Consider the following 20,245-nt stretch of genomic DNA (forward strand, 5'->3'; position numbering starts at 1 on the left):
CTTTGAGAAAAATGCACTGACTATAGCTCGAGAGACCGCCAGACATATAGACAACTTCAAAGACGAAGCATCTGAAATTTGACTGTGCCGGTACGCTTTGAAATCGGGCTGGGGAAATGTTGCGGCGAGGCGACTATCCTGGTCTTCTAGACGATCGGAAAAAGTCGGCACTATTGATGTAGATGTTTATCGGCGCTTTCTTGTCCCCTTCCCAACTCTCTCCCCCCCCCCCCCCTCCCCCACTACCCCTCACTTCTACCCCTCACCACACCCTTACTCTTACAATAAGATGCAATGCATAGATTAACGAACCGTCTATGAACTGTAAACTGACCACTTCTGCACATTTTGTTAAAGACACTAGTCAGTAGTTGTTCATTTACCTGATGAACAGGGGCGGAACTACAGTCCCGCCAGACCCCGCAATGTGCGGGGGGGGGGGGGGGAGGCCGTTTAGGGGCCCACGGCTGACCAAAATTTTTTTTTTTTAAATTTTGAATTTAATTTTTGCCTTAATATTTGGTTTGTAAAAGAAAAACACTAGCTGCGGTACGATTATCTTTATTTTACAGTCACTATACCACGCTCTTCCGCAAAAGATAAAATCCATTACACAAACTACAGTGTAAAATATAGGCAACTCTTCACATTTTGAATGACTTCTTTGACTCGTTGCCCCCCCCCCCTCCCTTTGATAGCTAAATAGAGGACACGTAACTGTTTGACCGATCCTCCAAAGTATACTGTGGCGGATGGGGCAGGGGATGGGGACCAAAAAGGGGGTTAAAAAATTGTCGACAAATTCTTTACATATTTAAAACAGTTATTTATAGTTGTATTTTTTAACCATCGTCAAGGCCGAGTTCTATTTCCCTACAATCAAACACACGCTGTCGCCGGCAAAATTCTTTTTAAAAAAACAACAAAGTCCATAGCACGAAGAGCCGCTACATATGAAGTGGGCTTGCAATACTTTCATGATGCGCAGTTCTTATTTGCGGCATTGGTAGGGGACCCGAAATCCATTGTACATTTTTCAATGTTAATATGTGTTTGTGATAGTGGTTGAATTTGTATCCTGTACTATCTTGTATCGTACAAATAATTTAAAAAAAATATATAATACTAGAAACTTCAGTTTTATATACGTTTACTTGTTTTTGATTTTACAAGAAATATAGTAACTTTTAAGGCCTATACTTCAAATTATCTCCCCTGAGTAAGTTTTACAATGGGCGATGCTGACATACATAGATCAAGGCGTTTTGTTGTCCCTTTTAAGTTTTTTCCCCGAGCCGACCCCTATCCCATCCCTCTTTCTCAACCTCACAAGTATCGAGGAGATAAATGTATCGTTTATGAACTACTTCCTAACCGTACGATTCACCACTTCAGCACATTTTGTCAGACACTAGACAGCACTAGATCTAGTCAACACATATTAATTTACTTTCATAGTATTAGGCACATCTAATTCACAAAACAGGGCAGGTAAGATTATTTTTTATATAATTATTTAGAAATTAATTAGAACGTTTAGAATTAATTGGACATTATTAATAGTCATTGAGGTGGGGGTGAGTGAGGGTCAGGCTTTTTGTTAATCCCCCCCTCCCCTAAATCAGAGGGTTATCCAACGCGTGACCTGGCCACATACAGTTGTACATGTGAAAAACATTTTTCTCTCTATTATTATTATGCATTACTGCATCATTCACCCAATCGCCATGAAAACTTGGGAAGCTGTTGAGTACAGCCCCGCAAAGGTTTCTGTCATAGGCCTAACATTTGTACATATTTGAGTGGGGACTCCTAACGGAAATATGTGATTTAGCGCCCCGTGATCCTGCATAAGCAGATGAGGTTACTACTTAAATACAACTGGCTTCAGTGTCATCCTGAGCGCATCACATATGAGCAAGTTGGCCCCCACAGACAGTCGTTTAAAAGTTCCCACAACACTAGGAATAAGTCTCGCTACTACACTCGATGACTAAATCTAATTAGATGTCGCACCAATGTTTCTTCCAGGGTAGACTGTTTTCGGGGGAGGGGAGGGGGGGGGGGGAGCTCTGCCGGAAGAAACAATGTGTCACACCCATCACCCGTGCAGTAATGTAACCGGTAGCTCCAAGAGCCCCGTGACTCCCCTGACACCTGGGCCGTCGCCGAGGGATTTACAGCATGCCTTGGCGTGTCTAGTTGGTAGTGTGGACAAACCCGCGCCCTAAGATCCAAGAAATGAACTGCCGACATTGTTAAAATTTAATTCAACTTCTGGAAAACAGGGCACACGGTTAGTAACGTTTTGATTAAAGCCTCAGTTTAGTGTGTTGGACTAGATTTAGAAAGGGGCCAGCTCGTGTGTTGGAAAACCTCTGATTTATTCGTGTACCAGATGGACTTTTTTTTAAATTGAGAGCGAACCTTGTTTTATATATATATATATATATATATATATATATACATATAGGGGCCCAAAAAAAATTTTTTTTGGGGGGGGGGGGGGGGCTTTTTTTCTAGTTCCGCCACTGATACACATGACATGTTGTTGTGATTAGATTTAATTGAATTTTTTTTTCAAAACCCGATCAGGCCAGAAATGAGTATCCTATGTTCGTATTGTGTGTTTATATATATATATATATATATATATATATATATATATATATATATATATATATATATATATATATATATATATATATATATATATATATATACATATACATATACATATACATATACATATATGGGGGGCCCAAAAAATTTTTTTGCGGGGTGGCCCATTTTTTCTAGTTCCGCCACTGATTAGATCTAGTTCTAGATTTATTTATTAACTTTCAAACATTTTTTTTTTATCTAATATATAAAGCGCAACTCTGTATGTGGCGGACAGCAGGCGGACGGACCAGTAGAACCAGTGTTTCTTCCAGACTTTTTTCACGGGGGGGGGGGGGGCACTTGAAATTTTCGGGGGGGGGGGGGGCGGTAGACTTTCTTCTGGAGGGGGGGGAGGGCACTGTTAAATGTATATATTTTATGTATAAATTCCATTTCGTTCAGTGAGGGGCGGTAGATTTTTTTGGGGGGGAGGGGGGGGAGAGCCTGGAAGAGTAGAACACATGCATATAGTAAAAAAATAAACTCGACTTGATCGCCATAGTGTAATATTCTTTTCTTAAAGTGTTTTAACGTCATGTGGAATAAACAAAATCAAAGTGTATCACCCTTCACAAAAATATAAATTGTGTCTGCAATTATCTCTATTTGTTTGTTTAGTACCAATTACTTTCCTTGATAGATCATAACAAAATGTACTTCACTTAAAAAAGAACATTACATCGAGGTGGGGGGGGGGGGGATACTTTTTATTAGTTTGTTTTGATGTTGGAAAAAATAATTATTATAAAATGAGCATATTTGATAAAGTGCACTGTGGTAGGTAAAAACACGGATATTTTAAATACTGTCTTTTATTTTCTTTATACATTGAACGTATGTTTACTAATTATTATTTTTAATCAACAGTTTACAAGCCGCTCCTAAACGTCCTCTTAGTTTACTTCTATCTTTTCGTTTACGGAAAAGCTGGGGGTTATATAGTCATTCACTAAATTGAATCAGGCGCGTGTATGTTTGTGTTTAAGTTTAAGTTTGTGTTCGTATTTAATTGTGCATTATTTTCTGAGTTATTGTTTCCGTTTGTATTTGTATTTGTTTTTGTGTTTGCGTTGGCGTTTACATTTACGTTTACTTTTATGTTTATGTTTTTGTGTTTACGTTTGTATTTACTTTGTGTTTGGGTTTGCGTTTGTGTTTTCTTTGTGTTTGGGTTTGAGTTTGGGTTGGCGTTTTTTTTTTTCGAGTTTTGGTTGGTTGTGGTTAGTGTCAAGTTTCAGTTTAGAGTTAGATTTAATGTGATATGTTCTTTTGTCAAACGTCCATGTCGGGTATATGCTGCTTACTAAATACACACGTCATGGTCCTTTACTGTTACAGATAGGTTTTTCACATTAATTTAATATTATAAAATGAATTTAAAACGTACCAAAATTCGGTTTTACAAATTTATCTTTTAAATGTCTAACTCTGTGATGTCACCGTTTAACCCCCACCCGCCAAACATCTTCAGAAAATATCTCAACTCTCCAAACCCCTCACATCCCCAACCCCCGAGTGTGAGATATTTGACCTCGGCCATACGCCTACCCCAGCGATAACATTGGATAACAAAGGGAAAGCAACAAAAAACTGCTATGGTAAGTCTTCTAATGATTTTAGAGTAGCGTTTCTTTAAAACGAGCATTGTACTACACATGACAGCGTAGCCTACACAGTACACAGCTCTCCTTGAACATTACACACCACTCAATTTCAATTATTTAACTTAATCTAGATCTTACTACTTAATCTGGTTTAAAATAAGTTCCTAAGTCTGTTTGAAATTACGAAGTACCCTGAAGGACATTAGATTTGAGGATGTACTAACTAAACCTAACCTAGACTTCTAGTTTTTAGTTAACTCAGTCAGACTGTCACTGTAACTTAAACTCAACTGACTGGTAACTAGACTCTAAAACAGTACACTACTTCACTACACAGTAACTAGTTTACTAACTAGAAGTGTAAGTCTGTAGTCCCTAATTAATTAATTATTATAATTAGTAAACTAAGTCTGGATATACTCTGGACCTAGTCTAGGCTCTAGACTCACTGTAACTTAAACTCAACTGACTGGTAACTACACACTACTTCACTACCACTACACAGTAACTAGTTTACTAACTAGAACTGTAAGTGTAAGTCTGTAATTAATTAATTATTATAATTAGTAAACTAAGTCTGGATATACTCTGGACCTAGTCTAGACTCTAGACTCACTAACTACTAGATTTCTAGATCTAGAAGCTAGCTAGAATCTATCTATAGGCCTATATCATATATAGTATATAATATATAATCTATATCTAGAACTTAACTTAGTATTAGTAGATCTAGTTAGTAGTAAGTTAGTACTAGCAGTAGTAGTAGTAGCCTACACATTTTTTTTTGCAGAAACCTGAGTCATAGACATAATCATCATGTCAAAGACAGCATGGGCCACTCTTTCAGCATCAGCAGCCTTCACGTGTGGAGTAATTTATTATGTTCACATAAGCCAAAAGAATGATCGAGAGGTTAGTACTACTTGACCAATTGTACTACTGTACTGTAGACTAGTCTGAGCCACTGAGGTATTTTTAGTACTATCGTATTTGTTTTGTATTTAGACGTAGATTGGCCAATAATAAAGTTCTGGACGATATTTCGAGTCGACCCTTTGTATCCCTGGCAGAACAAACCCCTGGCTGGCCTCAACCAACCTGCGGGCTTGTTGCATTGAATTAAATAAAAACTCAAAACAATATAAACGATTTCCTTTCAATCGCTCAGGCCACATGCCACACACGCACAGTGTTGTGTGTCGAGCCTTAAACAAAATAAACTTCTCCCTTCATTATTACAAGCGATATTTAAATAATTAATTAATTATCTTATTTATTAAATAATGAGATTTAACATTTCTTGTATGATGTTATACAGTTATAGCTGCTGGCCTATTATTTTTTATTTAATAATTAATACATTAATTATGCGGGTCATTTATTTTTTAGTTTTCCATACTATGTCCCTTATTTTCATGAATATTAACTTTGTACTGCTTGAAAAAGAACTGACATTTTATTGATGATTATTATGTAGATCTAGATTTATCTATTTAAAAAATATCTGCATTAATTTTGTCTCCACAGCGATTACGTGAGGGTGTTATCAATGATTTAGCCAGGCAACAAAAGAAACTACAGAATGTTCTTCATCTGGAACAGCAGGGAGATATAACAAAACTTTTAAGACAGCAACAACAATTACAAGATGAAGAAGACAGAAAAACCCGGTTGAATAGTGAGAGATAGTGTATGCATATATAACTTAACAAATTTAAATAGGTCTATTTCAATTTTTCAATGAAGTTTCTTCAGCCTAAAGTGTTTTAGCATATTTTTTTACTTGTAATGTAAATATTGACCATATAAGACTATTGTTATTTTTTATAACTTGTTTATTGTTTAGCTTTAGCTGTTATTGAACCCTAAACAACACACTTAAAGGAGAAGCGTTATTTCATGATTTTGAATTGATAACTGTTATCTGTGATGCAAGTTATGATAAAATACATGTAACCAAGTATGTAAATAGTTAACAATTTAAATGCTGATTATTTAAACCTAGAATTTCATCATATTATAAAACATTACAACACTTCCTGCAAGATTATGTGGTCGAGTAGTTTTATTTACATAAAAGAAGGATTAAATGTTCAAATTACATCTGTGGTCTTGAAGTTCTGTCAGGATTGATGGGCACTTGATATTTACCACAGGTCCAAACTTGTACTTTTTAGCACTTCATCAAAGAATGCTGTTGAAATCATTGCACTGATTCAGAATGTGACATTTGTATATTGTATTCTGATATAATGGTATTAGAATCATAATTTAAATCTATCTTCTGTGGTTTGTATGGTGTACTTGTTGATACTTCATCCATGTAATGAAAATAAATCACAAAATAATCAAAAAGAAATATAATAAAATTTAATGAAGTTATGTAGTTTAAACTAAAAAAAAATAATTACATTTATATTCAGCTTTGATAACTTATTGTTTATTAATTTTTAGATAACAGAAATTGATGGGTAATTCAATAACTTCTTTAATTTGTAAAACTAAATTACACATTAGATTTAAAAAATAAATAAATAAAGTGCTTATAGCCTCCCCTTGATTACTAGTAGTGATATTTTGTAATCATGGTATAGCACAATATATACTAAACATTTTTACTAATTAAGAAAATACTGTAAAATTGAGTACTTTAATGCAATATTTTCTGCAATATAAATTGATGTAACAAAATTACATATTAGTTTGGTTTTTTTTTCTTTTCATTGTGTTATTGCATAAAGTTTGTATTAGTATTATATTTTTAAAATATAAATTACAAATTAATTTCTATTTAATCATATGTTTAAAACTGATTAATCTGTCCATCGTGTTTGAAGAATCCAGATTATAAGTGAATACAGGACAATGTCCACCTTGTCCCACACTAATCTGTGGCATCCTGACATCTCTAGATCCAACCCACTCCCTAATCTGTCCCTTACCTGAATCTTTTAGAATGATCTGGGGGGGGGGCAGTTTGAGTAATGGAAATATAGAATGCCCTACAGTTTGAATGTGATTGATAGCAAACAAGAGACTTGTGTCTGGTGACTCAGGCTTGTTATGTGACGCCATGAATAAACTTATCCCCACCACCACTACTAAACCTTTTCAGGAGGTGATCATACACTTTTGTTCTTTAATGATAAAAAATAACTTAATGAGAGTACACTTTCAACTGAATCATGTTTGGTACAAGTATTCTGAAGCCACATTCCCCCTCCTGTTGCCCCACCCCCATGGAGGTCTCCATGTACAAAGGTGGTAGACTACCCTCTCCCCCCCCCCCCCACCTTTATACAAAGTCAGTAAAATTAGACTGAGGTACCCCCACCCTCCCCCTCTTGTACAAAGCAGAGAAACGCAGGTACTGCAGGTTTTGGTTGGAGGCTACACTGCTGTAGACGGCCTTTTTGCTAAGTGGTGATGCTGTTGTCTAGTGGTATCAGCCGTGTCAACCCTCCCTGGCGCGTGTAGATGGTGTGTTGGGATGAGTTCATGGTGTAACGAGCTACCTGGTCGTGTAGATGGTGTGTTTGAGTTCATGGTGTAACAAGCTACCTGGTCGTGTAGATGGTGTGTTTGAGTTCATGGTGTAACAAGCTACCTGGTCGTGTAGATGGTGTGTTGGGATGAGTTCATGGTGTAACGAGCTACCTGGTCGTGTAGATGGTGTGTTTGAGTTCATGGTGTAACAAGCTACCTGGTCGTGTAGATGGTGTGTTTGAGTTCATGGTGTAACAAGCTACCAGGTCGTGTAGATGGTGTGTTGGGATGAGTTCATGGTGTAACAAGCTACCTGGTCGTGTAGATGGTGTGTTTGAGTTCATGGTGTAACAAGCTACCTGGTCGTGTAGATGGTTTGTTTGAGTTCATGGTGTAACAAGCTACCTGGTCGTGTAGATGGTGTGTTTGAGTTCATGGTGTAACAAGCTACCTGGTCGTGTAGATGGTCTGTTGGGATGAGTTCATGGTGTAACAAGCTACCTGGTCGTGTAGATGGTGTGTTGGGATGAGTTCATGGTGTAACAAGCTACCTGGTCGTGTAGATGGTGTGTTTGAGTTCATGGTGTAACAAGCTACCTGGTCGTGTAGATGGTGTGTTGGGATGAGTTCATGGTGTAACAAGCTACCTGGTCGTGTAGATGGTGTGTTTGAGTTCATGGTGTAACAAGCTACCTGGTCGTGTAGATGGTGTGTTGGGATGAGTTCATGGTGTAACAAGCTACCTGGTCGTGTAGATGGTGTGTTTGAGTTCATGGTGTAACAAGCTACCTGGTCGTGTAGATGGTGTGTTGGGATGAGTTCATGGTGTAACAAGCTACCTGGTCGTGTAGATGGTGTGTTTGAGTTCATGGTGTAACAAGCTACCTGGTCGTGTAGATGGTGTGTTTGAGTTCATGGTGTAACAAGCTACCTGGTCATGTAGAGTGTGTTGGGATGAGTTCATGGTGTAACACGCTACCTGGTCGTGTAGATGGTTTGTTTGAGTTCATGGTGTAACAAGCTACCTGGTCGTGTAGATGGTGTGTTTGGATGAGTTCATGGTGTAACAAGCTACCTGGTCGTGTAGATGGTGTGTTTGAGTTCATGGTGTAACAAGCTACCTGGTCGTGTAGAGTGTGTTGGGATGAGTTCATGGTGTAACACGCTACCTGGTCGTGTAGATAGTTTGAGTTCATGGTGTAACAAGCTACCTGGTCGTGTAGATGGTGTGTTTGGATGAGTTCATGGTGTAACAAGCTACCTGGTCGTGTAGATGGTGTGTTTGAGTTCATGGTGTAACAAGCTACCAGGTCGTGTAGATGGTGTGTTTGAGTTCATGGTGTAACAAGCTACCTGGTCGTGTAGATGGTGTGTTTGAGTTCATGGTGTAACAAGCTACCAGGTCGTGTAGATGGTGTGTTTGAGTTCATGGTGTAACAAGCTACCTGGTCGTGTAGATGGTGTGTTTGGATGAGTTCATGGTGTAACAAGCTACCTGGTCGTGTAGATGGTGTGTTGGGATGAGTTCATGGTGTAACAAGCTACCTGGTCGTGTAGATGGTGTGTTTGAGTTCATGGTGTAACAAGCTACCTGGTCGTGTAGATGGTGTGTTGGGATGAGTTCATGGTGTAACAAGCTACCTGGTCGTGTAGATGGTGTGTTTGAGTTCATGGTGTAACAAGCTACCTGGTCGTGTAGATGGTGTGTTGGGATGAGTTCATGTTGCAACAAGCTACCTGGTCGTGTAGATGGTGTGTTTGAGTTCATGGTGTAACAAGCTACCTGGTCGTGTAGATGGTGTGTTTGAGTTCATGGTGTAACAAGCTACCTGGTCGTGTAGATGGTGTGTTGGGATGAGTTCATGGTGTAACAAGCTACCAGGTCGTGTAGATGGTGTGTTTGAGTTCATGGTGTAACAAGCTACCAGGTCGTGTAGATGGTGTGTTTGAGTTCATGGTGTAACAAGCTACCTGGTCGTGTAGATGGTGTGTTTGGATGAGTTCATGGTGTAACAAGCTACCTGGTCGTGTAGATGGTGTGTTGGGATGAGTTCATGGTGTAACAAGCTACCTGGTCGTGTAGATGGTGTGTTTGAGTTCATGGTGTAACAAGCTACCTGGTCGTGTAGATGGTGTGTTTGAGTTCATGGTGTAACAAGCTACCTGGTCGTGTAGATGGTGTGTTTGGATGAGTTCATGGTGTAACAAGCTACCTGGTCGGGTAGATGGTGTGTTTGGATGAGTTCATGGTGTAACAAGCTACCTGGTCGTGTAGATGGTGTGTTTGAGTTCATGGTGTAACAAGCTACCTGGTCGTGTAGATGGTGTGTTTGAGTTCATGGTGTAACAAGCTACCTGGTCGTGTAGATGGTGTGTTTGAGTTCATGGTGTAACAAGCTACCTGGTCGTGTAGATGGTCTGTTGGGATGAGTTCATGGTGTAACAAGCTACCTGGTCGTGTAGATGGTGTGTTGGGATGAGTTCATGGTGTAACAAGCTACCTGGTCGTGTAGATGGTGTGTTTGAGTTCATGGTGTAACAAGCTACCTGGTCGTGTAGATGGTGTGTTGGGATGAGTTCATGGTGTAACAAGCTACCTGGTCGTGTAGATGGTGTGTTTGAGTTCATGGTGTAACAAGCTACCTGGTCGTGTAGATGGTGTGTTTGGATGAGTTCATGGTGTAACAAGCTACCTGGTCGTGTAGATGGTGTGTTTGAGTTCATGGTGTAACAAGCTACCTGGTCGTGTAGAGTGTGTTGGGATGAGTTCATGGTGTAACACGCTACCTGGTCGTGTAGATGGTGTGTTTGAGTTCATGGTGTAACAAGCTACCTGGTCGTGTAGATGGTGTGTTTGGATGAGTTCATGGTGTAACAAGCTACCTGGTCGTGTAGATGGTGTGTTTGAGTTCATGGTGTAACAAGCTACCTGGTCGTGTAGAGTGTGTTGGGATGAGTTCATGGTGTAACACGCTACCTGGTCGTGTAGATAGTTTGTTTGAGTTCATGGTGTAACAAGCTACCTGGTCGTGTAGATGGTGTGTTTGGATGAGTTCATGGTGTAACAAGCTACCTGGTCGTGTAGATGGTGTGTTTGAGTTCATGGTGTAACAAGCTACCTGGTCGTGTAGATGGTGTGTTTGAGTTCATGGTGTAACAAGCTACCTGGTCGTGTAGATGGTGTGTTGGGATGAGTTCATGGTGTAACAAGCTACCTGGTCGTGTAGATGGTGTGTTTGAGTTCATGGTGTAACAAGCTACCTGGTCGTGTAGATGGTGTGTTTGAGTTCATGGTGTAACAAGCTACCTGGTCGTGTAGATGGTGTGTTTGAGTTCATGGTGTAACAAGCTACCTGGTCGTGTAGATGGTGTGTTTGAGTTCATGGTGTAACAAGCTACCTGGTCGTGTAGATGGTGTGTTTGAGTTCATGGTGTAACAAGCTACCTGGTCGTGTAGATGGTGTGTTTGAGTTCATGGTGTAACAAGCTACCTGGTCGTGTAGATGGTGTGTTTGGATGAGTTCATGGTGTAACAAGCTACCTGGTCGTGTAGATGGTGTGTTGGGATGAGTTCATGGTGTAACAAGCTACCTGGTCGTGTAGATGGTGTGTTTGAGTTCATGGTGTAACAAGCTACCTGGTCGTGTAGATGGTGTGTTTGAGTTCATGGTGTAACAAGCTACCTGGTCGTGTAGATGGTGTGTTTGAGTTCATGGTGTAACAAGCTACCTGGTCGTGTAGATGGTGTGTTTGAGTTCATGGTGTAACAAGCTACCTGGTCGTGTAGATGGTGTGTTTGAGTTCATGGTGTAACAAGCTACCTGGTCGTGTAGATGGTGTGTTTGGATGAGTTCATGGTGTAACAAGCTACCTGGTCGTGTAGATGGTGTGTTTGAGTTCATGGTGTAACAAGCTACCTGGTCGTGTAGATGGTGTGTTTGAGTTCATGGTGTAACAAGCTACCTGGTCGTGTAGATGGTGTGTTTGAGTTCATGGTGTAACAAGCTACCTGGTCGTGTAGATGGTGTGTTTGAGTTCATGGTGTAACAAGCTACCTGGTCGTGTAGATGGTGTGTTTGAGTTCATGGTGTAACAAGCTACCTGGTCGTGTAGATGGTGTGTTTGAGTTCATGGTGTAACAAGCTACCTGGTCGTGTAGAGTGTGTTGGGATGAGTTCATGGTGTAACAAGCTACCTGGTCGTGTAGATGGTTTGTTTGAGTTCATGGTGTAACAAGCTACCTGGTCGTGTAGATGGTGTGTTTGAGTTCATGGTATAACAAGCTACCTGGTCGTGTAGATGGTGTGTTTGAGTTCATGGTGTAACAAGCTACCTGGTCGTGTGGATGGTGTGTTGGGATGAGTTCAATCATGGTGTAACAAGCTACCTGGTCGTGTAGATGGTGTGTTTGAGTTCATGGTGTAACAAGCTACCTGGTCGTGTAGATGGTGTGTTGGGATGAGTTCATGGTGTAACAAGCTACCTGGTCGTGTAGATGGTGTGTTGGGATGAGTTCATGGTGTAACAAGCTACCTGGTCGTGTAGATGGTGTGTTGGGATGAGTTCATGGTGTAACAAGCTACCTGGTCGTGTAGATGGTGTGTTTGAGTTCATGGTGTAACAAGCTACCTGGTCGTGTAGATGGTGTGTTGGGATGAGTTCATGGTGTAACAAGCTACCTGGTCGTGTAGATGGTGTGTTTGAGTTCATGGTGTAACAAGCTACCTGGTCGTGTGAAAACCCCGACTGGTGCAAATTCTGGTACTGTTAGCCTGAATTATATTCCCTGGTAACCTCGAAACGTGTATGTTGTTACATTGTAACAATCTGTTACGATATGTGTGTGACTGTTGGCTACATGTGTCGTTCACCACCTGTGACTGAAACCCAATGTTGCTGTTAATTATATAGCAGGATCTCATCCATCTACTACACATCTCCACTTCAGCCTACACAGGTACCAACACAGGTACCAACACAGGTACCAACACAGGTACCAACACAGGTACCTACACACGAATGTAGACAGTCTCTATGACTAGTTGGGTTCCCTTAACACTTCTGACCATCAATACAGCGTCTGTTGTTTTACTGCTGGCCTGTTCACCTTGCGGGGCAGACGACCAGGGGAGAGAATTCCAGAACGAACGAATACATTCCTTGAAATGAATGTAACAGGTATTTGTGTTCTCGTGGGATCTATTTTTAAATGTTTAGATCTGGATGAACAACAGGCCCACAGTTGACAAATGATTTCCTATCGGCCTTTGTTGCTCGGGTCGGGTGTGTACAATCGCCACGAGCATTACAGAGTCAACTCACGTGAGGATATGGCGAGGGCCCATTTTTATTGGACACCTGAACATAGGCTTACCTACCCGAACATTGGCCTACCCACCTGAACATATACCTACCCACCTGAACATGGACCTACCCACCTGAACATGTACCTACCCACCTGAACATGGACCTACCCACCTGAACATGTACCTACCCACCTGAACATGGACCTACCCACCTGAACATGGACCTACCCACATGAACATGGACCTACCCACCTGAACATGGACCTACCCACCTGAACATGTACCTACCCACCTGAACATGTACCTACCCACCTGAACATGGACCTACCCACCTGAACATAGAACTACCCACCTGAACATGGACCTACCCACCTGAACAAGGACCTACCCACCTGAACATTGGCCTACCCACCTGAATATGGGCCTACCCACCTGAACATGGACCTACCTACCTGAACATGGACCTACCCACCTGAACATGGACCTACCCACCTGAACATTGGCCTACCCACCTGAACATTGGCCTACCCACCTGAATATAGAACTACCCACCTGAATATAAGCCTACCCACTTGAACATGGGCCTACGGATTGGCCTATATGAAAATTGTGCGTTTGAATTATAATAAGAAAATTACAATAATAAATCGAAACGGCTTGACTTGCAACTAATTCAAAGCGTTGTTAATTATTTTTGTCTGCTTCTCATTCAGCCATGTCATTGAATAACCATCTGTTGCAGTCGTTATCACCACGGTCTGGTCAGTGGCGTGTCCAAACGGTGGAATCAACGGTGAAAGCAACGGTGGAATCAAGGGTGGAATCTACCCCCCCCCCCCGAAAATTTCAAGTGCCCCCCCTTCCCCCCGGAGAAAAAAGTCTGGAAGAATCACTGATTATACTATACACTAAATGGCCCGGATGGCCGTATCAGTAGATGTAGCAAATAGAAGAGTATTTTATCATTGGGAATATTTTAATATTTAATCTGTGCTTTGTGATGTAGACTCGTATTACAAGCAAAACGTACATTAAGCTTTATTGTTTTAACATGCTTAAAGATGTAGACTCTAACCTTGATTTTAAATCGATTTTTAAACAATCAATAAATTGTTATTAAACTTATATCTATTTTGGGATACGAGTATAGAAAAAAAAATGTGTTTATAAGCATGAAAGATGTGTGAGCTTTTGTTTACATGTATGTACTCAGCAGCACACGAGAAGTGCAGCATCGGCCGGTGAAATGTGAAGTGGGCGCCAGCACTGAGTCATCTGCTCATGTAGCGCTGTTTGCGTGCGGCACAAAATTCATCAACGACCCATTTTGCCAGACAGAGGTCGACCAGGACACGCGCGTCTGTAGCTCACCTACAGATTGTACCTGCCGCAGGTATCAGGCACCTGTCATAAGCCTACACGATATCCACTGTTGATAAGGCTCATAACCTGACCATTGTGAGGTCGCGCTACACTAAACTCAAACCAGCCGACGCTAGAACTGAGGGTTATTGTGGTTGCGGTGTGTAGGCTACAAGTAGCGCTGATTCACATTGCGATTAGGCTACATTCATAAGCAGCGTGTTACAACTAGACCGACAAGCGAAATGTATTTAAATCGACAGGTGGGGCATATGTTGGGTTCAACAAAGCTAAATGTACTCGGCGTGAAATCAGCAAGCAAGCAACGGCTCGATCGCCGGCATCCGATGTTAGATTGCTCTAGCTGCGTTTGTTGTGAGCTGTGTACAGGTGACAAATCTCAGAGGAATTTAAAAAAAAAACCTAAGCGCTCGTCGTCTGCTTTAAACGCGCGCCTTCATTAAATGTTGACTGAAGTAATGCAGCAGCTTACAACATAGTGGACGGCCATATTTTATTCTAGGGACGTGCATGCTCTACAAGCAAGTTGTAGATTTAAAGTTGACGAAGCTATTTTAAATTTTTTTTTAACGGGAATGTCCGTGGTGGGAGGTAGGGTGGAAAAGACAGTTCGATAGATACTTAACTCACATAATTATGGGTTCATTTAAATGGGGCTCATGCAATTTCTCCCACCCCAGTCCTGGAATGTATTTAGCCACCCATCCCCACCCCCTAATTACCGCAGACGCCCATGCCCAGAAATAAACATCGCAGAACGTTATCTGTGGGGGATTTTTTTTTTACCGGTGAGCTGAATGCCTGCATCTTTTAATTTATGGGGACAAACCTGGTCCATTCAGACCGTATTACATTACTTTATACTACAGGCCGTATTACATTACTTTACACTACAGGCCGTATTACATTACTTTATACTACAGGCCGTATTACATTACTTTATAGGCCGTATTACATCACTTTATAGGTATAATTACATCACTTTATACTACAGGCCGTATTACATCACTTTATAGGCCGTATTACATTACTTTATGGCCGTATTACATTACTTTATAGGCCGTATACATCACTTTATAGGCCGAATTACATCACTTTATAGGCTTATTACATCATTTTATAGGCTTATTACATCATTTTATAGGCTTATTACATCACTTTATAGGACGTATTACATTACTTTATAGGCCGTATTACATCACTTTATAGGTCGAATTACATCACTTTATAGGCTTATTACATCTCATTTTATAGGCCGTATTACATCACTTTATAGGCTTATTACATCACTTTATAGGCCGTATTACATCACTTTATACTACAGGCCATATTACATCACTTTATAGGCCGTATTACATCACTTTATAGGCTGTAATACATCACTTTATAGGCTGTATTACATGCCGTATTACATCACTTTATATGCTGTATTACATCACTTTATAGGCTGTATTACAGGCCGTATTACATCACTTTATAGGCCGTATTACATCACTTTATACTACACACAAAGGCTATATTACATTTACATAACTATATAGTACACGCCGCTTACAACATTGCAGGCCTACAGTGAAGGCCGTTTTACATCACTATACCCTATACGCCATAGACAGTATAACATCGCTATACACCGTAGGCCGTATTCCATCATTATACAGTGTAGGCCTATATAGTATAACATCAATGTACACATCATTATACTGTATAGACCATATTTCATAATTATATAGTGAAGACCATATTACATCACTATACCCTATAGGCAGTATAACATCACTATACACATCTTTATACAGCGTACACCATATTACATCATCATACAGTGCAAATCACGATGCTTTGCACCGGTATCATTGGATGCTTATTGTACGGATCTGTGTATTTTGCTTTGCATGCAGCCTACACTGTACCGATCTGGGTACAGCTATACACTGTACCGAGTTTTGCTCGATCTCAGTACGGTTATTGTTTCATTTCTACACGCCATATCGGTCTAGATACAGTTATTGTTCCATTTCTACACGCCATACCGGTCTAGATACAGTTATTGTTGCATTCCTGCGCCGTTTACGAGTACAAAAATAATGTATAGCGTTAAGGGCACGATTGGTGCAGTTCCGCCATTCACGGTGTGATTACGTCATGGTGCAGAATAAGTGGGGGTGGAAGACTTGGGGGAAGTCGTGATTAATCGAACAATTACGTCACAGAGTAACACAAGGAATTACTGCAGACATCATAACAAAAATAAAACAAGTCACTATTAACATTGTAATACCCCGCAGTAAATGCCATGTTTAGCCTATCAATCAAAACATACTTGACCTTGCTCTTATTTTTTAAATTGCTATTTCGGTTAAGAGGAGCGGAGTGGTCGTGTTTGTAAAGCTAGTGGTTGCTAACCCGAAAAGTTAGAACTTCGAATCCACGGGCAGATGAGGCTGACAACGCCAAAACCAAACAACTGCTGCCGTGTAGTTTGTTCTTGTATGGACAAAAGCTATGAGATTCAGACATCAGTAAGAAATGCACACTGAAATCGTATGGTGCATTACATGCTGACACTGAAATCGAATGGCGAATTACATGTTGACAGTGGCGTAGCGAGGTCCGGTGTCACCCGGTGCGGCACTTAATGGTGTCACCCCCAGAGGCGTAGCGACCCTTCCCGGGGACAAACTTTCAAACTTTCGATTTGCACCCCCCCCCCATCAAGTTTTTCTCTATATATTTTGCTATTTTTCACCTTGGTGTCACCCCCCTAAATGGTGTCACCCGGTGCGGTCCGCCCCCCCCCCCCCTCGCTACGCCTCTGCATGTTGACACGTATTACAGAACTGTATTGGGAAAGTCCCTTACAAATTTATAATTAAGAACGAAGAAGAAAATGTTAAGCAATTTAGTTAATTAGACATATAATACGTGCAACTCAATTTACTTCTAGCTATACAGTAAGGATATACAAACTTTCTGTCAACAAAAACATTGTCCTATCATCACATGTTAAAAGCCTTATGGAAAATGCTAGAATGTGTTGTGTTTTTTTTTTTTACTTCATATCACTCATATGCCACTATGCTAGCACAAACCCACACGGATTCCACAAAGATCTGAGCAGCTGATGACCAAGAGCTCTAAGTTTTATACAGTGTAACGTTATCCTCTCTAGCCCGCGGAGGTCATCGATGGAAAAAAGTATCTTTCCCTCCCCCATTGTCATACGTTGTCACAAAAAGCCCCCCCCCCCCCTCTCCATAATGACGTAACACTTCATTCTACTATCCCTCCCCCTCCTCAAAATGACATGTTTTTAAAACAGCAATAGCTCTAAAATATATAGGCCTACTTATCTCGGTCCAGTGTTTCTTTCAGACTTTTAAAATTAATATTTTAAAAAAAAGTCTTTCTAAAAAAGCAATATAACGGATAAAATCCAGTCCCCCCCCCCCCTTTCCCATCGTCATAAATCATCTCAAAAGTCCGAATCTTCTTCACCCCTCTCCCAACTCAGGAGTGTGACGTCACTGACGGCATATATGGACGACTGTAACAAGATTGTTAGAATGTTAGTGTGTTGACCTTGAGCGAACAGAAAATATATTAGCTTTAACAATGTGTTAGTTTCATTAGATGCTAGATCTATTCCATAAAAGTTTTTTTTTTTTTTTAAATAAGGACGGCTGCTGCTCTGTCAGTTCTTTTTTTTTTTTTTTTTTTAATTTTTAATTAGATCAGGCGTAAACGCGTGGTGTGAATTCGAGTTTACTCCCCTGAATAAAATTCCTACACTTTGCAAATATAGAATACTTTAATGACTGAAATACACTCTCGATCTCGTGTTCCAAAAATAAACTCACCTCACCGTTTGGGACGAAAATAGCATCCATGTGCTCGGAATTCCCTTCTAATCTGGCTCCTCCCATTCCCTATCAATCATCTAGGAGCTGTTCCACATCGTGTATTTACTGTAAAAAATATATTTATATGAGAGACGAATAGAATAGGTGGTTGAATGGATAGGGGTGTAATTCTTAGACAGTATCTTTTACCAATAATAATCAATTACATTATTTGTATTACAATGAACATATTTGTATATTCAATATTTATAACAGGTCTATAAACTCCACTTATGTTGATATTAATTTGTTAATAATTCACTATCTGTATCGCTTATAAACCGCATACAACACGCGTTAAATTGATTATTTTTCATACACATATAGGCATATATAAACATGAATATATACATATAATTATATATAAATATATATAGGCCTATATTATATATATAGGTCTATATATATATATATATATATATATATATATATATATATATATATATATTATATATATATATATATATATATATATGGCTAAAAGTCAAGTTTCAATATTTATAACAATCTTCAGCACATTTTTAGTAGTTAAAGAAACTTTCAATTGAAATAATTAAACCAGGGTAACAGTAAGTAAACGAACTTGGGTAATTGTCTTATCAGAGTCTATCCAAATGATTCATCTTTGCGTGTGGTTAGACATATTTCATTCATTCAATGCATTAGAAGAAAAATGATTCTGCGTTTGAAATCAATTAATTTAAAAAGCAGTTGCATTTAATTACGGGTGAAAAAAATACACAATATAACTCAATTAAAACGGTTCTGTAATTAATATGGTTTACACAAACAAGCAATAATCAAAACGACGTCGACATGTAAGAAAATAGTAAACGATTAGAAAATAAGCAGTTCAATATAAGATAACTTTCCAATTGCCATATTTTTTCGCTTATATATATATATATATATATATATATATATATATATATATATATATATATATATATATATATATATATATATATATATAAATATATATATATATATATATATATATATATATATATATATATATATATATATATATATATATATATATATATATGCCATATATATAGGCCCTATATATAGCCTCTATATATAGGCTATAAATAGCCAAATGCTTAATGTATATATTTATAGTCCCTATATTATATACGCTGATTATTATTATATAATATGTTCCATTGTTCGAAATTGCATTTTACGCCTGTTTTTAGTGTTATTCAAATTATTTGAATGTGGAGGCCGCTGGTCGGTGACAATCTTTTAAAGAGGGTTTGGAAGAACTAGCATATATGTTGAATGTTCTAAGCCTTAAGAAAAGGAATTAATCCTCGCATAGCGCGACTCGTGGAGGAAATCTAAATGATCTGAAAAAATACACAACCTAAATTAAATTTTCGTATCAATTTTTTCTAGATCTATCTAGTATCTAGCCTTGCATACACTTTCTTAGGTAAGAACATGTTTTTCATATTAAGACAAACGTAGATTAGCAAATGAAAAGATCTTTGAAAATCTCTTGAAAATTATGTTCAATATTTTAATAAAGACTTGATAAATAACAATAATTTTTAATATGTTTATTGTGTATAGTTTTACACGTAACACGCACGGTAAACTTTTTTTTTAGCAAGGAAGGGGGAATTAACGGTTACTCTACTAACAGAACAGCCAAGCAAATATGCAAATTTAGGTTGAAACTTAAGTTCAGACTGTGCTATTGTCCTAAATTCATCTTTGTATTATTTCAAAAATATATAATTCCCAGCAAAGTTTACTTATTTGGCGTTTAAAAGTAAATAATAATATATCCCCGCCCCCTTTTGAAAATACATACACATGAACTCTGACACGGAAACTTGGAGCAACGCAACTCTACTCCGTAGGCCTAGGATTCATTTCCGGCAAAGGT

General features: G+C 39.1%; 2 long non-coding RNA genes across 5 annotated transcripts; one reads left to right on the forward strand and one right to left on the reverse strand.

Annotated features, from left to right (window-relative positions):
- Positions 1-4,208: 4,208 nt before the first annotated feature.
- LOC131944517 (uncharacterized) lies at positions 4,209-6,949 on the forward strand. Of its 4 annotated transcripts, none has more exons than XR_009387035.1 (3): positions 4,209-4,262; positions 5,059-5,180; positions 5,796-6,949. It is a non-coding gene; the product is annotated as an uncharacterized LOC131944517 (long non-coding RNA). The 4 variants fall into 4 exon arrangements; XR_009387032.1 differs by lacking the exon at positions 4,209-4,262 and adding an exon at positions 4,314-4,628; XR_009387033.1 differs by lacking the exon at positions 4,209-4,262 and adding an exon at positions 4,717-4,796.
- LOC131944518 (uncharacterized) lies at positions 6,344-20,242 on the reverse strand. The gene is made up of 3 exons (XR_009387036.1): positions 20,171-20,242; positions 18,304-18,411; positions 6,344-6,462 (listed from the first exon to the last, which is right to left on the reverse strand). It is a non-coding gene; the product is annotated as an uncharacterized LOC131944518 (long non-coding RNA).
- Positions 20,243-20,245: the final 3 nt, after the last annotated feature.

The sequence above is a fragment of the Physella acuta genome, unplaced genomic scaffold, assembly GCF_028476545.2.
Source record: "Physella acuta isolate Inbredline_101_S28 unplaced genomic scaffold, ASM2847654v3 ptg000494l, whole genome shotgun sequence".
Lineage (NCBI taxonomy): Eukaryota > Metazoa > Mollusca > Gastropoda > Physidae > Physella > Physella acuta.